This window comes from Rattus norvegicus, chromosome 2 (assembly GCF_036323735.1).
Source record: "Rattus norvegicus strain BN/NHsdMcwi chromosome 2, GRCr8, whole genome shotgun sequence".
Taxonomy (NCBI): domain Eukaryota; kingdom Metazoa; phylum Chordata; class Mammalia; order Rodentia; family Muridae; genus Rattus; species Rattus norvegicus.
In genome coordinates this window covers 28,549,530-28,554,603 of record NC_086020.1, presented here as the reverse complement: position 1 = coordinate 28,554,603, position 5,074 = coordinate 28,549,530, and positions in this window count along the sequence as shown.

Below are 5,074 nucleotides of genomic sequence, written 5' to 3'. Positions count from 1 at the left end.
TTCTTAGTTTCTACCAGCAACACTGATGTCAGACTTCCAGCCTTCAGAGCTAGGAGGGAATGCTTAAAGGGTGTCTGGGATTTGCTTCTGTTGTTCGTCTGTTGTCTGTGCAGGAGTTCCAGCCTGGGATGCTGTCCGTCTAGACATGAGTTATCTGGCTGACCTGCAGCCCTAGCCCGTTTCTATTGTTTTACACCATCTGTTTGTATTCACATTTGTTAGGGCAGCCGAGGGAAACTAATTCAGCATACAGAGATGATGAGAAGAGGTTCCCACTGGTCCCAGGAACAGGAGGGTCTTCTCCTGGGGTTCTTCATCTCATTCGTAAAATAATTTAAGAAAGACCAAAGTGAGCCGAATGGTGGTGGCACTCATGAGGCAGAGGCAGGAGGAGCTCTGTGAGTTCAAGGCTAGCCTGCTCTACTGCATGAATTCTAGGACAGCCAGGGCTACACAGGGAAACCCCGTCTTTCAAAAAACAAAACAAACAAATAACAACAACAACAAAAACCAACAACAAAAGAAAGAAAGAAAGACCACAGTGTCAGAAACAAAACTTGGTCAGGTTCTAGTCAGTGTCTGGAGGAAAGTGTCACAAAAGCAGAAGCTGTACCTTCCTGAGTCAGGACAGGCCGGGCAGAGCCAGCCAGACCCCATGGCAACTCCGACACAGGGACTGCACCAGGCCGAGGATAGGGCAGTACACGCATTAAAGAGACAATCGTTCTCTTTAGCCCGGCACTGCAATGTCCACACATGAGAGGAGCAAGAGCTGGTGTCTTCTTGGAGTCTTGGAAGGTATCCAGTGAGGGCTGAGACACAGCCTGCCTTCCAAGGGGAAACTGACCCGGTTCATTTAGGAACTGGATCTGGGGTTGGGGCCTCTAAACAAGTCTGGTGTCTCTAACCTCTGGCCAGAATGAGGCTGCCAAAGGGACCAAGAGCATCTCTGGCTTTTAGCCAAGAAAGGGGGGTGTGGAGGGAGGGAGGGGAGGGAGGGGGGGTAAAGGGGGAGGGAGGAAAACAGAAAAGAAAGGAAAAAGAAAGTGGTTACTTTTCTTTTGGGTCTTTTTTACCCTGTTCTGCCTAGCCAGTTTCCCTCCCCAGTTCTCATCACCATCTTTCCAAGGTGGAGAGAGGAGGGCCAGGAGCCGCGGAGATATTGGGCTGTGTTAGTCATCCATCACACAAAGGAGTGAAAGGCAAATAACTTAATCCTGGAAACTCTCTGCGTCCTGAAAATAAGCCGGAGATTAGGAGAGCACTGACTGAGTAATGGAGGCGAAAGTGGGAACACCACTAATCCGTGTAACCCAGGCACTGCGGAAGAGCTATAGGAAGCTTTACTTTCTTAGTGCTGAAAGAAACAAAAAGGAAAAAAATTAAGATGGACACAGGCTACCCCCGCTGGATGACTCAGGAAATCATTTTGTCTCCAGATAATTGCTTCCGAATGTAGTGATGGTATGAGCATTAGTCATCACAGCGACCCCGTGTGAGGGAGAAGTAATGAGGCAGCTACTCCACCCTCAACTGCCTGGTGGGAAAAGTTCCGGTGAAACCCACGTAATGGTCTCAGAATGGTTCTTCTGTGAAGAAACGCCGCACAGTGAAACTGAGCCTGGAGTGGCTCCAAACTTGTGCTTCCTGTTGTGTCTCGTTGCTGCTTTGAAAAGGGAGCGCTGGGATAAACAGAGCAGGCGCTCACATCTGGCAAGGAAGGTCCCAGATGTGGGGATCACTGTCTCGGTCCAGCAGGGGCTGGTGGGGCTTGTATCGCGGGAGGCATGAGGCCCCTGCATTGCCTGGCCTGTCTTTAATCGAAGACAGATGCTCTGCAGGCCTGGAGACTTCTCCTAAGAGTGCTTTATCTGGGAGCAAAGGCAGAGGGTGGAGTAAAGATCCTCACCCTGCTTACAACCCAGATGTGTACACTTGGGAAGCAAGGAGAACCAAACCCAGGAAAATTGCTGTGCTGACACCGTTCAGGGATCAAACTTGAGTGCTTACCAACCACAGGCATTAGTCTAGACTCTGCCACACAGTTACCTGGCAATGGCCAGGTGTGCCTGACTCACTATAAAGGGGGCTGCTTGTTCCCTCCTGGCTCTGTCCCCTTGCTCCTTACCCTCTCTCTCCCCATTTTCCCCTCCTCTCCTCTCTCCACATGCTCATGGCTACAGCCTCTTCTACTCTTCTCTCTCTCTCTCTCTCTCTCTCTCTCTCTCTCTCTCTCTCTCTCTCTCTCGCCCCTTCTCTGCCTTTCTCTCAACTCCCCTCCCCATGCCCTGAATAAACTCTGTTCTATACAATACCATCTTGTGGCTGGTACCTCAGAGAGGGAAGGGGTGCCCCAGCATGGGTCTGCAGAGGCACCCGCTTCCCCCATGCCATACTGTGCCTCCACCAAACATATTCCTTCTCTGTTTCTGTAAAACACAACAGGCTGAGCCCTGTGTGATGGCCACACCTTTAATCCCAGCACTTGGGAGGCTGAGGCAGGCAGATCTCTGTGATTTGAGGCCAGCCTGGTCTACAGAGTGAGTTCCAGGATCGCTGGAGCTACATAGCAAGACCCTGTCTCCAAACAAAACTGAAAGAACCACTGGCCATGTCATGACGCAGGCCTGTGATCTCAACATTTGAGATTACGTGCTCCGGACCAGCTTGGTCTATATAGGAGAGCCTGCTCAAAACAACAGCAGCACCACAAGTAAACAACAGCAAATACCCTAGTGGCCAAGAACTAATATTCTCTTTCCCTAAGTATGAGTTTCTTAGGATTTGAGGAGGATGGCTTTTAGCCATATTTATTTTGTTAATGGGACTTGCTGTTTAATTAGTCAACAAAACCACCTCAGATTCCCGGCCTCTGGGGGATGTGTGCAAATGTGTATTCACCTCCACAGAGGCAGAGTCTGTAGACCAAAGTTGGTCAAGTCAAGCTTGCAGGTGTGAGTTTATTTGATTTGCTTGCAGGAGCTTGAGTCCCTCCCCTCCTGAACCAGTCATGCTTACATAATTACTCCCAAGCGGCAGGTTGGGACGGGCAGGCGGGAATGGTGATTAGATCTCAGGGGGGAGAGTCTTGTGGGGGTCTTATGACCTTCCCTCTCTTTCAAGAGGAAACCTTTAATATTCACACAGCACAGCCTAGCTGTTTACCTGTTTCGTTGCTAAGACGACAGGCTGTTCGAGGTCTCACATAGGTCACCACAGCCGCTCTGCTTCATGATGTCAAGCCCGGAAGAAATAGCTGTTCCGGGGAAACATGGGGCGTCTGAAGTTAAAGGGGCTTTGCGGTTCAGTCAGCAAAACCTGACCAGAAGAAAGAAAACATCAGGCCGCAGGGCAGTGAGGCAGGCACGTGCTCCTGACTGGTCTTGCTGCAGGAGCTCATCCATCCATTCCGTTCATTCATGCAACTGAGTGTCTACTTGCTGCCCATGACTTAGACACAGGAGTGGATGGACCCGAGGCAAGTACCTGTCTTGAACAGCTTACATCCCAGTATAGAGCTTGAGAAGGTTAAGCGGTGTGGGATCTCCGCTAGACGCTGGTTAGCAAGAAGAATGTTGGAGCCCGAGGAGGATATCTCAGCCAGAGTGAAGAGTACAGAGTTCAGAGGAAGGTGACATCACCATGGGCTGAGAATGCATGGGACAGACTTGAGTGGCCCACGTCACAGCAGGGAGCCATTTCCTTCTGCCAGATCGGGGTCCCTACCTCTCCTCCTCAGCCTCATGCTCATCGCTTTCTTCATTCCTGTCTTCCTTCTCTTTCCCATCAGCTTCCATCACTTCCTTTGATAGCCTTTCCCTCCTCTTTTACTGTAGTCTTGCCCAACATCTCCCAGTAGTGACAGGGAAAACAGTGAGACAACAGTTGACTCTGACTAAAAGTTGACAGGGCAGAAAGAGGTTTCTCAGGAGACAACTTTTTACAGAGATTCTCCTCTGCATTAATTCTCTCACACTGAATAAGGCCTTCCAGCCGCTCTCCCCCCCCCCTAACACACACACCTCCTGCCTGGGCCTGCCACTGTGTGAAACACAACTGGTGTCTAAAACTCAACCTTGGTGAATGAAGGCTGATCTTCCGTTACCAAGGGTGTACTGACGTCACTTGCTGTTCTCTAGGCAGAGAGCACCTGGAGAGCAAATGCATGTGGACCAGCATTCCGTGTTTTTAAAAGGATGTCTCAGCTTCTGACCTCTGTAAATGCAGCCCCGATGGGCTTGCTAGTGCATCACTGTAATGAGTGATGGAGAGGGAAACATGTCTTCATACCGTTCTCTCAAACACACTTGGAAAACACAAACATGCCTGAGAAAGATCAGTGATTAACACCCAGAGATGATCTCAGCAAATGGGTTTTGCTGCCTAACAACCAAGTTCTCTGGCTCTCAGCAAAAAACACTACAATCTTCTCTCAGAGGCCCTTGGGCCTGCCGCAGCTCTGAGGCTGGGCTCTGCTGGGCTCCTCTGGGCTGGGGTCTGAGCTGTGGGTTAGGTTAGATTGTGCAGTATGTTTTCTCCCTTTCCTCAGACTGGAAGCTCCCGGGAGATAGTTTTCCTCATGGACAATCACAGGAATGTAAAAAGGTGAGCAGAAAACCGGATGTCTCTTTGTGGCTTCCCCTGGAGTAAGTGTACTGTGAATTCCAGCACATTCCCTGAGCGCAAGCGAGTCATCAGACCCCACCCAGTGCCATCTGAGAATCACATTCCTTGGCCCACTCTATTGACCCACCAGTTCCCACAGCAGCAAAGCATAGAGAACAGTCATCTAATCTACCGCAGGTGCAGCTCTGTGGTCCAGTCCATCCGTCCAGTCTTTGTTACGTGGGTTGTACATTGCTGCATCATGATCTAAGAGTGAGTGTATGCTAGGTGTGGTTCACACCTGTGATCCCAGACCCGAAGAAGAGGAAGTGAGGGGACCAGAAGTTCAAGACCAGCCTCAGCTACAGTGAGTGCAAGACCCTGTCTCAACACAACAGTAACAAGGATTTGCCAAAAACAGATTCATGCCCACTGTATTTTTAACCTTTAGTGTGTGCGTATATGCATG